The 20,932-nt window shown below is 36.5% G+C and overlaps 1 pseudogene; it reads right to left on the bottom strand.

Moving 5' to 3' along the window:
* Positions 1–16,800: 16,800 nt before the first annotated feature.
* Positions 16,801–20,932, bottom strand: part of LOC149217112 (uncharacterized) — a 42,468-nt pseudogene continuing 38,336 nt past the window's right edge.

Raw genomic sequence — 20,932 nt, 5'->3', positions numbered from 1 at the left:
CCCAGAAAAAGAGCGGAGAAATAAGGTTATGTGTAGATTTTCGGAATCTAAACAGGGTATCGCTAGAAGACAACTATATGTTGCCTAAGATGGATCATATATTGCAGAAGGTGGTTGGATCAACCAAAATGTCCATGATGGATGGGTTTTCTGGTTACAACCAGGTGGCAGTCCACCCTGATGATCAAAAGAAAATTGCTTTCACCACCCCGTGGGGAACGTTCATGTACGCTCGCATGCCCTTCGGTCTTATTAATGCAGGGGCCACATTTCAAAGAGCCATGGACATAGCTTTCGTAGGTGAGCAAGACAAATTTGTGGTGGTTTATTTAGATGATATCACAGTATTTTCTAAGACTGATGAAGAGCACATCCTCCACTTAAAGCTCACCTTTGAGAAATGCAGGAGGTATGGTCTTTCTCTGAATCCTAAGAAATCTCAGTTCACCCTGAGTGAGGGGAAGCTACTAGGACACATAGTAGCATAGGAGGGTGTGAAGATCAATCCTAAACTAGTCGAAGCCATCAGCCATATTCTTTTGCCCATGAATAAGAAATAGGTTCAAGCCTTTTTTAGGAGAATAAATTTCTTGAGGAGGTTCATACCTAACTACACAGAAATTGTAAGGGTATTACGGATGTGCTTAAGAAGGAAAATGAAGTCAAGTGGAGCCTTGCCCCCTAATATTATTTCATTAGAATTAAAGAAGCTTTGGTTGAAGCCCCGGTACTAGTCAGCCCTGACTATTCAGTGCCTTTCTACATCTTTTATTTCGCCTCTCCACATACTATTGTTGCAGTGCTGCTACAGAAAAATAAAGATGGTCCCACCTCCTTATTTAGCCAAGTCCTAAGGTATGCTGAGTTGAAATATAACATATTGAAGAAACAAGCCTATGCTCTAGTCAAGGATTTGAAGGCATTTAGTAGGTATGTGCTACAATCGGAAATCACAGTGTTTGTCCCAACAACAACAGTCAAGGACATCCTGGTGCAAGGAGACAGTGAAGGAAAAAGGGGTAGGTGGATAGCTAAGATACAAGAATATGAGCTAGAAATAAATCCTACCAAGCTCATAAAATGCTAGGGGTTCGCTAAGGTTTTATCTGAATCTAATTTCCAAGCTTTAGGGATAAACTTGATCACAGAGGAAGGCAGACCAAAGGATCATCAGAATGGGATTAAAACATCTGAGCAGAAAATCTATGCCAAATATGAGGGATCACCTTGGTATAAGAACATCGTTCATTATCTCTTATTCCTGAGGTTCCCGTTGGGGCTGGATAAATCCAAATACTGAAGTCTGAGATTGCAAGCACAAAAATACATCATATCCAATGGTCTACTCTACTGGAAGGACCCAGTGGGAGTATTGCTGTTATGTTTGGTAGAGGGTGAAACCCATAAGGTGATTGAGGATTTTCACTGAGAAGTTTGTGGGGGACACTATAGCTGGAAGATCACAACACATAAAATCCTCAAGGCAAGATTCTACTAGCCTACATTGTTTGGGAATGTTCATTCCCAGGTAAGGTCATGTCAGAAGTGCCAAGTGTTTGTTGAGAGGCAAAATATTTCTCCTCTCCCCCTAATTCTAGTACATGTGGAAGAACCTTTCAGACAATGGGGACTAGATTTCATAGGAGAAATAAACCCACCGTCCAGTGGCCAACACAAGTGGATATTGATGGCCATGGATTATTTCGCCAAGTGGGTAAAGGCCATCCTAGCCAAAAATGCTACAGACTCAGTGGTAATCAAATTTCTGGAGGAGAACATATTATCTCGCTTTGGTTGTCCCTTCAAAATTATCACTGATAATGATTAGGCCTTCAAATCTACCAAGTTCACAAGCTTCTGCGATAAGTTCAATATCATCATTGGGAACTCCACTACCTACTATCCTCAAGGTAATGGCTTGGCTGAGTCCTCCAACAAAATTGTGGTGAGGGCGCTAAAAAAGACCATCGTTGAAAATCAGAGGAACTGGGACTCCCAACTGAAGTTTTACTTATTGGCAAATCGGGTAGCTCCTAAACGATCCACGGGGAAATCACCTTTTGAGCTAGTGTATGGTAAGGTTGTAGTCTTCCCGGTCCAATTAGCGATGTCAGTGGTGAAGTTACTATAAGAATCTGAGGAAGAGCCAAGTTCTTTGATACGAAGGATAAATCAGTTGGTCGAGCTTCATGGAAACAGATAACAAGTGGGGGCCAAAGTATAAAATTATCAACAGAGGATGAAATCCTTGTTTGACAAGACGACCAAGGAACGACCTCTTCAACCAAGAGATTTAGTTCTTCGCTGGGACATCCGGCAGGAAGACAAAGGAAAACACAAAAAAATTGATCTGCTATGGTTCGGCCCTTTCAAGATTGCAGAAGAAAGAGGAAATAACACATACATGCTTGAAAATATGGATGGTGAATCTCTAGAACTGCCAGTAAATGCAGTTCCTCAAGATTTATTTCCAAAACTAGAGGTACCTATCTTGCACTCATTGTAAATATCGGTGTGTGTATTGTAATTGTTATACGAAACTTCTAGCTTATGCTGAAAATTTCACTTTCACATAATTATTGTTTGTTTAGAAATGACTACATGCCCAATGGAAGGAAGGCTACTAGTCTACAGGTTCTTAGCACGTTGCCAGCAAGGCATTGTCCCAGGTTGGAGCCAGTGTTGTCACTCACTGCATTATGAGTTTTTAGTTGATCAAAGTCGCTAAAGAGTAGTGAATTTTGGAGCCATCTTCTAGGCCACAGAAGCACTCAAAGCCAAATCAAACCCACTCCATTGCATAGTGCTCATGTATAGCGTTCCATGTGTCCAATTCTTCAAGTCTTATTTTAAAATTTTTACTTGAGGTAATCTATTATGTTTCCTTAGGCCTATGAAAATTTCACAATCCGAAGTGTCCAAGAAAAAAAAATTATAGCTAAAATTCCATGATCACTCATTTGAAACCGATTTCAGGACCATTTGCAAACCCTAATATCCATAGGGTATATCTCTGAAACTACAGAAAACCATAGTCTATTTTTTTAAGAAAATATTCCCTAATATCTCTCGTTAATAGGGTCAAATTTCACCATTTGAAATGTCCCCAAAAAAAGTTTTAGCAAAATTACCAAGATGACTTGATTGAAGTAAAAAAAACCCTAGGATCATAGCTTTGATAACAAATTTTATGAATATTGTGCTTTAAAAATGATAAGAAATCAATAATTATAGTCCACTTAAAGAGGAAACCTTCTTTTACAGTGAATAATATGTATAATATAATATTTGATGGTCTTAAAACTAGGTCTCCTTGGTGTGTGTGTGTGTGTGACAAAGGGTACAATGGAAGGTTATAGCCGACATGACAATGTAACAATAGAAATGTAATAAATCAATATCTATGGTTTTAGAAGGGGTTTTAGGGTTAACATGGGGCTTATATAGGACTTAATAATCAATCTATCATGCAATGTAGTCATGAACAAAATAAGATGGCACTCAAGTTGGATTTTGAATAAATCCAATTTGGATGTTAACAACTCCGAATTGGTTTTTTTAAATATTGGACCTTTTAGTGGAATCTAATTCCAATTGTATTATTTATTCGACATCCCATTGTTACTTTGGTGGGATTGGAAATGAAGTGTGGCAACCCATTTTAGACAGGACGAGAAGAATGATTGCAAGATGGTGTTTGCCCAAAATTAGTTAAAAGAACATGCACATGTACTAAAATTAAAATATTAGATAAGCCTAGATAACATTATATAAGATCATAATGAGCAATAAATATATTATCTAATTTTTGTTGCTCCTTATGCAAGACAAGTTATATTTATTTAGTATATTATATGTTATTTACATAAAATTTGAATATTTTCTTCATCTTAAATCTCAAGCTTTGTCATATTATAAATATGCAATATTGGGCAATACAAAGATAAAGAAAATACTTTTTTCAAAATATTTAGGGCATGTGCTCTCTCTTTCATCCATTGTTGCTTTAAAGCTAACAACACCTTGCAATGTATTTTAAAAGGAAGGTAAACTATTTTAAAGAGAATACTAGTTCATCAAAGACCATAGTGGAGAATCAACATTGTTTAGCTTTTTTTACTATGCAAGAGGCATTGTGTCTTTGATCCTCCATGCTCAAACCACCCTCTCAACTAGATATAATTTGGGTGAATGCATCCTTTTTTTAAATGCTTCTAGCAATGTGGGACACTAGGATCCAGATTAAGTAGAACCCACGAAGACTTTTCCCCCCTATCAATAAGAACTAGGTGGAGTTGCAAATTTTGATCGTGGGACATGAGACAAACCACAAATCAACTCTTTTCCATTTCTCCTTAACAGTGCTCTATCATGAGTTTTTCATTTTTGGCTTTGGATGCTAGAAAAGACACAACTATGGAGGTGGAAGACTGTTTACCTTCTTTTCAAGTGAAAAGTAGAGGAGCATTGAGGTTTCCCCTCCTCTAGAGCATCCCTTGAGAGAATTTCGGTGTTTTTGGCCTTTCACCCTTCAAAATTTCATGTACTACATATTTTCCAACAACACCTTTTTTCCTAGATATCAGAGCTCAGATCTTTAGATTAGATCTGTTATTAGTCTTTATCTAAGAGTGGTCCTTGCACTCCCACAGTGTGTTATACTATTGTACTTAGTAGTCCCATTGATCTATTTGAAGTCACATGTTGGACATTAATAAAGTTATCTTAGTTTCTTCAATTGACATTTATTTAGGAAAAACCTATTAAGACTACCAAATATTTAAATGAGAATTTCTTCAATTTTGTTTTAATCTTGGTTTGTTTGCTTATTAATGATTTTGTGATTTATGTGTCTACTTTTAAGGGTTAGTGGACACAACTAGTTCTTTAGTTCTCTTCTACAAGAAGAATTAATAGATTTAAATGAAAGTAATTGTAATTATTTTGATATCTTGCAATGTTGAGATGAGTATGGCAGAATCTAGGGCACAAATGAATTACTCTCTCAACGTGTGGGTTTGCTAGAGCTTAACTTGGATTGCCTTTAGTTGTCGAACGAAATTATTGAGTTTCAAATTGAAAATATGGCGAGGGTCGCACAAAGGAATGGAGCTAAGGTACATAACAAAGCAATTGAGGTCAACCTAGAGCAGCTCGAGATTGCAAAACAAATTGAGAAGGGAAACAATGATGTTGTTAATGATCAGTAAGTCATCCCATCTCGGCACGATTTGGGAGCAACTGGAGCCCAGGTTGCTCCTGTCATGGAGGAAATATAGTCTCATTAAGTCTTTTGTTTTTTTTTATGTCATGTAGGTGTGTTTTGGAGAGTGTATAGAAGTAATCGGTTCATAATATTATTTTGTAGCTCTGGGATAAAATATGACAATTTTTTATGGAGTTTTTGGATAACAAAAGCAGACTGCCTAGAATATGTTGCACAAGGTCATGGCCTTCAAACCAAGCTTTTATAATGCAATGAATATTTGTTTCTTTAACAAAAAATCAAGGTTATAAAATTTCAATACCTATAAGGTGACAATTTAACAAGATAGAATCTATTTTGTGAGTGGCCAAATTTTTTCAATATTGTGCCATAACCCTTTTTCCAGTGTTTTGGAATAATCCTTACCATGTTGCATTTGGAAATTATTTCTCCCATCTTTTGTGGGCCCTATTAATAAAGAAGTGGAGTGTTCTTCCCACTATTGGACATTGTTCCACGAGGCATCTTCATTGATATTTACATGTATCTCAAGATATATATCTCATCTAAATGTCATTTACATAGGCTTTCAAGATATATCCCATCTGCAAATAGAGAACCTATGTACTCATGTACTCAAGTACTCATGGACACCACTAACACATGAGAAACCATCAACCACACCAATTCCATCACGAACCATCATCAAAAAGGCTGACATCAAGAGTTGACATCAATGCCAACATAACCATCTCAATGCCAACTCAACTAGTTGCAACCATGCTACAATGAAGGCATCCAAACATCAACTAGTCTACAAGGGGTTGAAATCAATGCCAACATGAGCTAGCTACCATCATGAACCAATGCCAACATTAACTAGTTGGATCCATGCACACCATAATGCCAACAATACCCCCCTTTGGCATTGATGGCAACCACACAAACTCTCCAAACCATCATCCTCTATCACTCCCCCTTTCACATCAATGGAAAAGGGTCAACTCCATCTGACAAGGCAACAAAAACTGAAGCACAAATACTGGAGCATATGATCACTAAATGGGTGAAAATTAATGCACATCAATAAACATCCATGTCTCTCCACATCAGTAGCAGCAAATATACCAATCATCATCCAGAGCAGCATACCAATTAACAACCTCTAGCAACAAGCAGAAATTTTCCAATATGAGGTAACCATACAAGCATCAATGAGTATCATCATATAATATACAAAAAAACATAAATCTCCTCTAAAACTACATAGTAGCAACTACCAAATATCTTTGAACATAACATGAGGCCAAGAACCCCAACTGTCATAATCATAACATGAGGCATACCATAAACACCTCCAAGCGGATCATAATGCCAACCATGTATGGCTAAAGTTAATAGGAACAAGTAATGCTCCCCCTGAACATATGCCATCTCCAAGATCAACTCTGACCTACAATGAAACATTTTCGCTACAAACAATGCTTTCTTCCCAACATTAGAAGCACCATATGGACATAGACTCCACATGACCATGACATATGACAATGAAAATACATGGTTGTATCAATGTCATAAGACCTCATAAATGACCAATATATGACCTCGTGACTCATGAATAACTGACCCAATGTTACATACAATACGAGTACATGGCTTCATGAGCATTTTACATAGATTTTCAATGAATTACATTGTTTCTATGACCACCTCCTATGGACCAATGTCTCAAAAACATGATACATCATGACTATTACATCATCGTTAGCCCATACATGTCACTGCAAAATAGACTCATGTTACTCCTCCATAATAAGCCTATCACCATAATGACTCACTCTACAAATGATTGGACCCTCTATCAACATAGAATGATGAACCAATAATGATTACATGGTTGTAATAATCATCATAAGATAGCTCATACATATCTAGTCCATGTCTCATGTTATCTCTATACATTGTTGAAACTATGATCACAATCTATGCATGGCTACACATATTTTCAACCAACTATTAGTGGAAACCAAAAGCATATATGTGGCTAAAAATTATACTACTTTCGCTCAGAAAACATATAAATATGCCACAAATGACTAAGTAAAAAACAATGAGGAAAATCCTAAATATCACATGTAAATTCCATACCATGTGTTAGCACCCTGTAATTGAACCTCTAGGCTAAGAAAAGGTTTACAGGGGTAACCACAAACCTCTTTGGGCTAGAAATTGGCCTTTTCTAACTGAAGGGGGCTCCCTCACTCGAAAAATGTCCAAATGTAAGAAATAATAAAGCTTAATGGAATTAGATAGATGCCATATCTGTAAAGGTAAATGGAATTTAATGATGGTGGTTAATAGACTTGAGAGGGAGGGCCACTAGGCATGAAACCATAATTCAAATTTTACACAAAAATATCAGTGCTTGCATGAGACACTTATAAAAATAGAGGCAAGGCAGGTATATATTTCAAGTCATAACATCAGTTGTAGCATAGTGAGTGATTTTTAAAGGTAACTTGAAAATACACAATGATATCCAATCACATGTAACAGAGCATCTAATGAATTCTGCAACATATATTTTTGACCAAATATCGAGAAGAATATAGTAATGGAGCACCTAACTGAGGGTGAATTCCATCATAATTCAAAAAGAAAAACAATCATCTAGAGCATCAACATAGATGAATTCTAAAAATTGTTTTAGCGCCAATTAGAAATGAAAATTTAACAAAGACATGGATACTAACATTACACATAAGAAGGGGCACAAAACTTGAAATCCATACCACATGAATCTTTGGTCAAGTGGAAAAACTCTGCATTGATATTTTATTTCAAGACAAAAAACACATACATAGGGCTTCCCCCAAATCTGAACCCTCCTCTCATGTTTTGTTCAGTTTAAATACATTTAGGCAGAATGAAAAATCACAAATTAGATACAATGTATCTTTCATCCACTAAGAGGATCGAATCATCTCAACTTAGAAACATCAAGTTTTAAAAGCTAAAACTAAGATAAATCTAAGAATAAAAATGCAACATCATTTTTGATAAAATCAGCCTTATCTTATCTACTTATTTGATCCCTATCCATTCTTTTCTATCCATATCACCAACATCACAATAGCAAGGTCCAAAACTGACTAAAAAGACCAAAAAAACATAATGATGAGTTGCACAATAGGCTCTAGCTCAGCATAGAGACGAGATGCACTGAGTGAAACAAAGTTGAAATGTATGATGACAATGTTGCTGAGTTGGAATAGGACCCACTAGATGCTCCTTTCCATGCATGCAAACCTCAGAACTACCCAATCAACACTTGTGCAACAGTTACACAACAAAATTTAAATTTTTGAGTTTGACTGTCATTTCCCACTCCAAAACAAAGCAAAGTCCAAAAATTCATCACCTATACCTTATGACTCCCAACAAGCATCAAAACTCCAAAAATCTTCACATTTACAAATTGAATTTCAAAAATTTCAGAATTCTGTTAGCAAGGAATTGTGAAAATGGGTCTCCAAGTGACACCTATAATTCCCAAAATATACCACCTGTGTAAAAACTGAGATAGGTTTTTGTAAATTAACTTGTTTTTGAAAAAAACCTCCATCAGTTTCCTCAATTCTGCCCCATATCCTAAAAATCTATTTGCAAAAATCATGCTAAAATAGTAAATTACATAGTTTGAAGATAAGGCTTTAAATATGCATTTGAATCTCCCAATATATGACCCCTGTGAAGAAACTGAAGGTGGTTTTTGTTCTTTGACCCGTGCTTTAGAAAAACCTCTTTTAGTGTTTTGAAATTCAGCTCCATTTGGCCAGAAGAAGCTTTTAAAATGATGACTAAAACAATTACTTTGCACAACAAATTCGTAGTAGAGTGTGGCAGACCTCCATGGTTGATATGGTTGCAGAACTTTCCTAGAAAAACAAAGAAAATGGGTATCTTTGGAATGGCACTATGATGGTGTAGAACCCCTATTAGACCGCTCTCGGTCTTGTGTTGTGTAACTATCAATTTTTCTAAGAGAAGAGCGTGAACTATAGAGTGGAGAGAGAATGAAGGCAGTATGAAAGAAGTTTGAAAATGTGCGCCTCATGTTTTTCTTGGTCATAGGTATGAACTTAGGATAAAGGATTATTGTGATCATGAAATATAAATGATGGTAATGAGTTGTGGAGGGATGTAGTATCAATAATGATGAGAGGTGAGTTGAGGAGGGGGTGTGTATATGATGTTAAAATGTAAATGTAAGGGGTGTATGGAAGGGAGTACATGAAATGGGGTACATGAAAGGAATATAGGAATGGAAAAATTATATGGTAGGGGTAAATAAAAGGGGATCATGAGTTTTGAATGGTGGAATAAAGCATGATGAACAATACTAACAACATACTCAACAAAACCTTAATAAATGAACAAGACTTGTTTATTCATGGTTCTGACCAGTGATACATAAACCTTGAACTCTAAATGACTTTATATGAGAAAATGACCTTATGACCTTCTAATAGACTCAGACCCTCTCAAATTTACTCTTGTCTTTAAGGACCCTCTATGAAAAATTTGTAGTGACCTCAGGAAATAACTCTTTAGATGATGACAATGGTAGTTCATAGGCTAAATTGACATACAAAATCCCAAAATGAATAAAAGAGACAAAGACACTTTGATCCCTAGACCCTAGCAGCCTAACATCATGCATAACTCCCTCTGAGCTCAATATACCTCCAATAGAAAGGTTGATCCTATGGCCCTGAAATTGCATGTGGCTCAAATGCACTCATCATATGATGTTGTAACATCATACTCATTACTCTACCAAACGCTCCCCCTAAGGTTGTGCACCTCTCATGAACTTTGATGCCTTATATAAATATGCAGGAAATCATCATGGACTACAAAAGGGGATGCTCTTAACTAGAAACAAATTTTATCTTTCTTTCTATTGATCCTTCTTTCTCCACACAAACTTTGGTTGCTTCTTTTCTTCCTTCACTAGTTTTCTAGTAGGTCCTATTTGTTTTTGCTGCTTTGGTCGATTTTTCCTTGAATAATGGGGCAACAAACAGTCTCTTGCCATATGGCCAAAATTATGGCATTTATAACATTCCACATGACCAAGATATGAAACAAGAGGATCAAAACTCCTACTGGTCATGCCATATCTATACCTTTCTTGCAATGTGCTTCTCCTCCATTGGTTAGACCTACAATCTATTGCCTTATGGCCAAATAGGTGACATGAGTAACAATAACCATAAAAACCATGATTATACTTGTTGGCCAATCTCCTTGGCTACTAAAATTGTTGCAAGCTCTGTTGATTTGATCTATACATTCTGCTCCTGCAGTTAGCTGCAACATGTCCATACTTGTGACAGTTGTAACATTGTACCTCATACGTCAAAGGAACAAAGGACTTTGGTTTCTTTGAAACCTTACAGGTTTGCCATGATTATCTCTTGGAGAAAATTATTTTTTGAACGTAGGAGCTCCTTGAGATTTTCTTCTTTGTTGTTGGTTTTGTTGCTGGATCTATTGCCGGTTTTGCTTCTTGTTTCCTTGGTTCTCACTCTCGCTGCTAGTATTGTTTTCTATAGGTTTCTTGGATTCTTCTTTGTTGTTTTTACCTACATGCTAACTAGACTCACCCTTTTGAAATCTAAGACCATATTTATCCAATGGTGATCTTTGGATTTCAAGCAAACTATCCAAGGCTACAGTGCCCATTCCATCTTCCATTGCTTTCTCAAAGACACCACTTCAACTTCTAGTATCTCACACTCATCTTCCTTCTCTTTATACTTCTTCCTCATACCTTCTTCAACTCTTTTTGGTTCAGCAAACTTAATCTTTAAGTTGACAATATCTTCATTGAGCTTGGCCTCCTTATCATCACAAATCTATAATATTTTTTCTTGATCGTTGCATGTAGTTGTTAGTCTAGAAATCTCAGTTTTAAGACCCTTAATAACATTATATCTTCATTGCGTGCTTCAGCATGATCAAAATTTGAATCATCAAAATTGTAACTCAAAAGAAAATCATTAATATGTATACCTTTAGGTTCATGATTTTCTGGTCTCTTCTCATCATCCGTTGAATCATGTGCACCAAAAAAATGGGACACTTCTGACTGAGATTCTTGACTTTGTAGGCCCTTCTTCTTGTTGCTCTTTTTCTCATTCTCCTTATTGTTGTTGGTACCATCTATGTTGGTGCAAATATATTAACAAGGTTGAGACCCCGGGTTCGAGCACAGGGGCCAACAAAGCTCCATTGTAGTCTAGCACAACGCCAACATTTTCACCTTATCTAAGGTGGATGAGAAGTCTCACCTAAGGCATGTCGTGACCCTAGTCAGATGGGGGGTGGGAGTCCGATATCAGGGTGGAGTCACATGAGGGATGCAGGATTCAAAGAGCCCCTAACTATATCAATTAGACATTTAATCGCAACAGATCATGAACATACAGAGGAGAAATAAAATACATATATGATCATATTAAAATATTTAAGAAACCATGTAACCATCCATACATTATACAAATATCCCAACAAGTTCAGTTTTCTATTAATATATGCAGCAATACAGTATTAGATACGGCTTGAGAACCTCATCTCAACATCACAAAAATACCATGATAGATCAATACATAACCACATTAACCAATAAAACAAACACAATGCTACTCGAACAGCTCAACAATAGTGTTTCAGTACTCTCCTCCTTCTTTTCCTGTTCCACTCGTCCTTCTTTATATTTCCACACTTGCTTGACTGTTAGTTCTCTCTTGGAGGATATGCCTTCTTCCTCGTTTGGCTACTTCTATTGCTCAGTTGTCAGTATTCTTTTGTGCTCGGTTGTCGCTGCCTTCTTCCATCGTTCCTCTGCAATTGTTAGTTCTCAATGGGTTCCTTCTCCTTTCTGGTTGTCTCCTCCACAACTTTCCAATGGTTATCTTCACAAAATGTCATCAACCTTCCAGCTTGTCATCTAAGTTCCTTAGTTCCCCGAAACAAAGGATCCAATAGGCCCCGACCACTATTCATTGACTCGTCCCCGAGTCAATCTCTTACTGACACTCTTAATGTTGTTGATGTTCTTGGTGTTGTTGATGCTTCTGGTGCTACTAACGCTTCTAGTGCTCCTTCCTGCATTGCTTCCCCTTGGCTGACTCCTTCAAACAAGGGATCCCAATCAGGAACATATTCGATGGACACCCTTATGAACTAAGTGTATGCTTTCAGTGCTTCCTGCCATGTGCCTATGAGAGTAGTTGTTTTTGCAAGGAACTCGATTGAAATTTCAGAAGTAGGTTGGGTTGAGTGTGTCATCAATAGAGAATTCCATTGCACATATGTTCCTTCGCTGAGTTGCTCCAGTGTTTTCAAATGAGTCTGTGCTAATGGCTGGAGGTCTTAGAGTATCTCTTGGTCTTGGCTGACTAATCTTCGATCCATTGTATTTGGGTCTCGAGATCATTCACCTATGCTAGAATCTCCTTTCGTTAGCTCTTTTCCCTGGTACCCCTGGCTTCATTAAGCAGGTGATTTACAATGCTATGCAAAGGCTAGACATGTTGGTTCTTCTTTGCTAGACAATCAGACCAGTTGTGAACTTGTTGTAGAAGGGTGTGATCTTCTTCTGTGGCATTGACGAGTGAATCTTTGAGGTTCATTACATTTGTTAGTTTCTGCTCAATCTCGACTATGTAATGGGTGGTAGGGTATGGTAGTCCTATTTGGGTGTCAGCAAGGTTTCACTTGAGCTCATGATTTTTCAAAATTAGATCAGCGCATGTTGCTTGGATGTGATTGCAACATTCGACAAGGGTACATGCAGAAGAAAAAAAGAAAAAAAAAGAAAAAAGAAAAAAAAATTATGGGGCATTAGGCACTACTTTTGAGACTGAGGGCCATATTACCTAGAATTTTTTTGTTATCTAATCAAGCTGACCCTAGAGATGTTGCTTTTCTTGGAGCATTTGATCATGTTCTACGGTGAGGGTAAGGATTTGTTGTTGTTGCTTCTCATTTTCAGTTTCTAGGACGATGTGCAACGCCTCTGCTCGGTGTGCAACTAGTTGAATAAAATTAAATAGTTGGGTTGAAGACCAGCCCTGGAGATCATTGTGGCTCATTATTGATAGTTTGGGTAACCAACTCTACAATGGTTGTTCACTGGCAACAGACTTCTCAGAATACCCTTAGGATGATGTGGCCTACTACGAGGGTTCGATTGTTGGTGGATTTGTATGGATGGGAGAGAGGTGGGATTGTACTAAAGTGAAAGGGAAATGATACTATATGGACTGCATTGTTAAGCGGAGGGGTAATTATCTATCCTGTGACCAAGGGTGGACCCAACTCAAGCAATCAAGATAACATGAACGTTGGAGTGACTTTCATGCCAGTTGTTAGGGTCACTACTTTCATTGTCAGGTGTATTTTCCATGTCCTTTAATTTTTAATTTTTGAATAAGTTTAGCCTATGACCATTGATGTTGTCATAACCTCAATTTTATTGTCTAATATCCTTGAATTTATTCCATAGAGAGTTCATCCAAAGCACGAAAGAGTGTCAATTCGGTGGGATTCATGAGATCACACATGTTTATACAGTTAAGTCAAAAGGGATTATGTGGCAATTGTTCATTGATCGGAATCATCCGCAATGAAGTTGTGTCAGCCTAAAGTTCTCATGGTCAAGGGGTCTGGTCATTAAATGTGTTTTAAATTCTTATCCCCTATTCCTATCTACCCCATGTTTCCTTATTCCCTCCCTAGTTCCATTTTTTCCTTTATACCTATCTTCATATATCATCTACATCTTATACACTTTTGACATATCATTTACATCTTATTCACATTAAATTTCCTTTCCCTCCCTCCTTTCTAAACCTATCCACATGACACCACTACCACTCCCTATACTCATCACTATGGGAATTTGTTGCAAAAACACTTTGATTTAGCCACCATTTTACAGAATGGTTTTGGACCACATGAAGGAGAGTTTTTAGAAACTAAAAGTAGTTTTTCTCAAGAACAGGGTAAATAACAATAACCTCTTCCATATTTTGAACAGGTATCACGGATCGGAAGATTTGATTGCATCTTCAAACCCTATTTTTGGGACTATACAAATACTCTCTTTTATCCATGGTTTTGCATAGCGTTTCCTCGGAAGTCGGGGAAGAATCCAGAAAAACTGAGAGAGGTTTATCTTCAAAAAACTATAATCTACAATAACCTCCTTTTGTTTTTTCATATGTATTAATTTTTGGAATATATGGCCCGTTGAAAATTTGTTGCGCAGGCATTACACAGTCAGCAGTCAGCTTTTGTGCTTTTTTTCATTTTCATTCCAAGAAGATATGCTTCGAAGACAAGTGCTTTTACAGTGATTTAGTGTTTTTATTAAGATAAGAATGATTTATGTTTTTTTTTAGAAGAAAAAAGACTTGAAAGGACAAAAAGGTTTCCTAATTTTACTTTGATTTAATCATGTGTTGGATCAAAGATGTGATGCATCTAGACATTATGGATTGGATTTAAATTGATTAATGCATATGGAAAAGGTTGTTGATGTTTCAGTGATGTGTTAGTGTTAATTTTCCGAAACTCATGCTTGTGTGATCAATTCATGGTGCATGTTGCTTATGTATTGAGGGTTATCGATTTCACTGTACAAGGATTCTTATGGTATGGTCTATGGGATTTGCTCTGTTTACTATTCAGTTATATTTATTTCCTCTCTGTGTTTTATGATTATTTGATGTCAATTGATCTAGAATTCAGTTTAGCTTCTCTTTTTCAACTGTCTTCACATTTCAGTTTCAAATGAAATGCTATTATACTCATTCATGTTATCTTCTATGCTTAGTCTCTCTTTCTCCTATATAAACAACATTGTCTTATTGATAAGGAAGAATTCGTTTTGTTTTAGTTTATCTCCCTTATGCTACAACCTATCATTGTATCCCAGAGTCACGCTTACAAGCCCTTGTAATAGTTGTCGGTTTACTTGCATAAGTAAATGAGTAAAAGGATAAATTGATCATGTGTTATTACTTATCCGGCCATTCACACTTCAACCAAATACTTTTAGAATTCCTTTGTCAGAACTAGTCTCTACTATAAATTTGTGCTTTAAAGTCTTTATATTTTTGAGTGAGGGAGCCCCCTCCGGCTAGAAAGGACCAGTTTCTAGTCCAAAGAGGATTTGTGGTTACCTCTGTAGCCCTTTACTCAGCATGAAGGGATTTTACGAAGTGATAACATATTGGCGACGTTGCCGGGGAGCGAATAGTTTCATATTCCCTGGGAAAGATCATCCCAGTTCAGATCTGGTTGTTAATGGTGGACAACAATCAAACACAGGAAGGCTGAACCATTCACCTGGTGACTCCAATCAAGCAGAAACCAACTTTTCAAGTTCCAGGTGTCTCCACATTTTCAAGACGAGTTCAATAATGGAATGTAGGTATGCTCCTATGGACAAATCTAGTATTCCAGGATTTCCAAATCGCAAGCCCTTTATAGATTGGCAATCATATTTTCCAAAGTTTAGAGATGAGAATGGTGATGATGCTGCTTTACATCTTATCAAATTTCACACGTATGTATGTAGACTTGGGGTTGATTTTCATGAGGATTGCCTAATGAAAATGTTCTTGGCTACTTTGGAGAACATCACAAGATCATGGTATGAAGGATTACATGCTACTATTTTATCTTCACTTAAGGATTTTTATGCAGAAATTTGTAAAAATTATAAGCAAAATTACCCTTCTATAGTGTTTATAGAAAGCTTCTGTGGAAAGCTTGATGATCTTATTCAGCACATGGGAATTGACATTTATGATCAAGATTTAATGTGTAGTGAAATTGAAGAAGCTTTGTTTGAGTTATCTTTTCATCAGGATGGAATAATAGAAACTATTTTCCATCACATTCAAGAAAATTTACGGCAGACAACAGTTTCTCTTTTAGCTGAAGATGAAATCAATCAACTTGATGTAGATGTTCATGTCCTTTCTCCTAAGATAGGTGAAGATTTGCAGCCAGTTTGTCAGTTGTTGTATGATCAAGAGGCAAGTAGTGAACTAGTTCATGTCGGCAGAATTCCACATTTACAAGAGGATAATGAAGAGTGGATTGTTTTAGATTCCTTAGGTAGTGCAAAATTTATTCATGATTATACACCTCTTGATTTGACATTTTCAAAATTTTTAAAAAGGCAAGATGATACTTTTGTTGATATACATGAAAGGTTAGCTCTTGACACAACCATTATACATGATGCAGTTGTTCTATTTTCAATCTCTCAAAAAAATTCAAAGTTTTTTCTTGTAGAAGAGAAGAGTGAAAACATAGGAAAATCACTCAAGGTTCAGAAAATGAGGAGTCTAATTAAGAAGAACAAATAGCCATTATTTTTAAGACAACTCATTTATTTTTTTTGATCATCAAGAACATGCAATCTTTCATTATTTTCAAGTTCCTCTTGCCAATTTATCACAGTCATCAAATAAGTTAGATTTTGAAGAATTCCTACACCAAAAATATCAGTCATCAAGAACATGCAATCTTTCATTATTTTCAAGTTCCTCTTGCCAATTTATCACAGTCATCAACGAAGTTAGATTTTGCAGCGTTCCTACACCAAAAATATCAATTTCAACGGTAGTTTGGGTTGCCAGTCTTACGTTTTTTCTGCCTGTTCAAGGCAACAGTGAGTGGCACTCAGTCAAATAGCCTTCCGCTTGATTGGCTACATTGGAAGGAGGTGATTACCTAGTGTACATACTTTCAACATATGTAAGATTCCATTGTACATACTACTTTACCTTTGAAATATTGCAAGTGTGGGTAGTCAGAGTTGAGATTTAAAGCTCGAGGTGAAGGCCATAAGATCTTAACTTGTCGCTGCCATATGTATTTCAGTCAGTCATTTAGTTAATTTTTCAGTGTCTATGGTTGACTCCATTGCCCAATGGTCTTATTAGACTATTAGTCTGCATTTTTGTTCTTGGCACCTCGCTAGGAGGATGCCATCCCCATTGGAGCCAATGTTAGGGTCACTAGTTTCATTGTCAGGTGCATCTTCCATGTCATTTAATTTTCTGCTTTTTACTAAGTTGAGCCTATGACCACTACTATTGTCATAACCTCAAAGTTCTTTTCCGACATCCTTTAATTTATTCCATAGAGAGTTCATCCAAAGTACGAAAGAGTGTCAAGTCAATGGGATTCATGAGGTCACTCATGTTTATACAGTTAAGTCAAAGGGGGTTATGTGTTAGTTGTTCATTGATCAGAACCATCTGAAATGAAGTTGAAGTTCTGATGGTCATGAGGTCTGGTCATTAATTCTTATCCCATATTCCTATCTACCCCATGTGTCCCTATTCCCTACCCTAATTCCCTATTTCCCTTTATACATACCTTCATATATCATCTACATCCTATCCGCTTTTCACATATCATTTACATTGTATTCACATTACATTTCCTTTCCCTCCCTTCGTTCTAAACCTATCCCCATGACACCACTACCACTCCCCTATACTCATCAATATGGGAATTTTCAGAAAAAACACTTTGCTTTAGCCACCATTTTGCAGAATGGTTTCCGACCACATGAAGAGAAAGAGGTTTTTCTAAAGGATAGGGCAAATAACAATAACCTCTTCCATATTTTTCACTGGTGTTATGGATTATGAGATTTGATTGCATCTTCAAAGCCTATTTTTTGAACTTCGCAAATACTCTGTTTTAGTCATAGTTTTGCAGAGTGATTTCTGGGAAGCTGGGGAAGAATTTAGAAAAACTGAGAGAGGTTCATCTTCAAAAAACTATAATCTACAATAAAATCCTTCAATTTTTACACATGTATTACTATTGGGAAGATATGGCCCGTTGAAAATCTGCAGTGCAGGCATTACAAAGTCAGCAGTCAGCTTTTGTGGTTTTTGTCATTTTCATTCCAGGAAGATATGCTTTGAAGACAAGTGCTTTTATAGTGATTTAGTGTTTTTCTTACAATAAGAATTATTTATGTTTTTTTTTTTTTAATAAGAAAAATACTTGAAACAACGAAAAGGTTTCCTAATTTTACTTTGATTCGATCCTTTGTTGGATTAAAGATGCAATGCATCTAGACATTATGTATTGGCTATTGTAATTCTATTTAAACTGATTAATGCATATGGAAAAAGGTTGTTAATGGTTCAGTGATGTGTTAGTGTCAATTTTCTGAAATTCATGCTTGTGCGATCAATTCATGGTGCATGTTGCTTATGTATTGAGGGTTATTGATTTCATTGTACAAGGATTCTTACGGTATGGTGTATGGGATTTGTTTTGTTCACTGTTCAGTTATATTTATTTCCTCTTTGTGTTTTATGAGTATTTGATGTCAGTTGATCTAGAATTCAGTTTAGCTGCTTTTTTTTAACTATCTTCACATTTCAGTTTCAAATGAAATGTTATTATACTCATTCATGTTTTCTTCTATGTTTAGTCTCTCTTTCTCCTATATAAACAAAATTGTCTTATTGCCAAGGGAGAATTCGTTTTGTTTCAGTTTATCTCCCTTATGCTACAACCTATCATTGTATCCAAGAGTCATGCTTACAATCCTTTGTGATAGTTGTCGGTTTACTTGCATAAGTAAATGAGTAAAATTCTAAATTGATCATGTTATTAATTATCCATCCATTCATACTTCAACCAAATACTTTCATAATTCCTTTGTAGAACTGGTCTCTGCTATAAATATGTACTTTAAAGTATATATATTCTTGAGGGAGGGAACCCCATCCGACTAGAAAGGACCAATTTTTAGTCCAAAGAGGTTTGTGGGTTACCTTTGTAGCCCTTTTCTCAACATGAAGGGATTTTACAGAGTGATAACATATTGGCGTCGTTTCCAGGGGGGAAATAGTTTCATATTCCCCGGGAAAGATCATCATAGTTTAGATCTGATTGCTGATGGTGGACAACAGTTAGACAAAGGAAGGCTAAACCATTCACTTGGCGACTCCAATCAAGAAGAAACCAACTTGGATTTCCAACAGTGGAACTCGAAATAAAATTCAAAGTTTTTTCTTGTAGATGAGAAGAGTGAAAACACAAGAAAAGTCACTCACGGTTCAGAAAATGAGGAGTCTAATGAAGAAGAATAATTAGCCATTATTTTTTAAGACAACTCCTTTATTTTTGTTGATCATCAAGAACATGCAATCTTTCATTATTTTCAAGTTCCTCTTGCTAATTTGTCACAGTCATCAATGAAGTTAGATTTTGCAGTGTTTCTACACCAAAAATATCAGTTTTAGTGGCAATTTGGGTTATCAGTCTTACATTTTTTCTACCTGTTCAACGAAATAATGAGTGGCACTCAATCAAGTAGCCTTCTACTTGACGGGCTACATTAAATGGAGGTGATTACCTAGTGTACATACTTTCAACATATGCAAGATTCCAATATACATACCACTTTACCTTTGAAATGTTGCAGGTGTGGGTAGTCAAGTTGAGATCTAAAGCCCGAGGTGAAGGCCATAAGATCTTAACTTTTCACTGCCATATGTATTTCAGTCAGCCATATATTTAATTTTTCAGAGTTTATGGTTGAATCCATTGCCCAATGGTCTTATTAGGCTAATAGTATGTGTTTTTGTTCTTGGCACCTCGCTAGGAGACTGTCATCCCCATTGGAGCCAATGTTAGGGTCACTAGTTTCATTGTCAGATGTATCTTCCATGTCCTTTAATTTTCAGTTTTTGAATAAGTTGAGCCTATGACCACTGTTTCATAACCTCATAGTTATTTTCCAACATCCTTGAATTTATTCCATAAATAGTTCGTCGAAAGCACGAAAGAGAGTCAAGTCGGTGGGAATCATGAGGTCACACACATGTTTATACAGTTAAGTCAAAAGGGGTTATGTGTTAGTTGTTCATTGATCAGAACCATCCAAAATGAAGTTGATTCAGTCTAAAGTTCTGATGGTCATGAGGTATATTCATTAAATGTGTTCTAAATTCTTATCCCTTATTCCTATTTACCCCATGTTTCCCTATTCCCTACCCTAATTCCTTATTTCCCTTTATACATAACTTCATATATCATCTACATCCTATCCACTTTTCACATATCATTTACATCTTATTCAAATTACATTTCCTTTCCTTCCCTTTGTTCTAAACCTATCCTCGTGACACCACTACCACTCCCCTATACTCATCACTGTGGGAATTTACTGCAAAAACACTCTGTCTTAGCCACCATTTTGCAGAACAGTTTCTGACCACATGAAGGAGAGTTTTTGAAAAATGAAAGAGGTTTTTCTCAAAGACAGGGCAAAGAATAATAATCTCTCCCAGATTTTGCACAAGTGTCACGGATCGGGAGATTTGATTGCATCTTTAAAGCCTATTTTTCGGACTGCACAAATACTCTCTTTTAGTAATGGTTTTGAAAAGCGTTTTCTGGGAAGCTGGGGAAGAATTCAGAAAAAATGAGAGGTTTATCTTCAAAAAACTATAAGCAACAATAAATTCCTTCAGGTTTTATACAGGTATTATTGTTTGGAAGATATGGCCCATTGAAAATCCATTGCGTAGGCGCTACATAGTCAGCGGACAACTTTTGTGATTTTTGTCATTTTCATTCCAGGAAGATATGCTTCGA

This window comes from Pinus tabuliformis, chromosome 1_1 (assembly GCF_031772625.1).
Source record: "Pinus tabuliformis cultivar Carrire ecotype Pingquan chromosome 1_1, CPIR1, whole genome shotgun sequence".
Taxonomy (NCBI): Eukaryota; Viridiplantae; Streptophyta; class Pinopsida; order Pinales; family Pinaceae; genus Pinus; species Pinus tabuliformis.
Note: the sequence above shows the minus strand (reverse complement) of the source record. Positions and strands in the feature narration are given on the sequence as shown.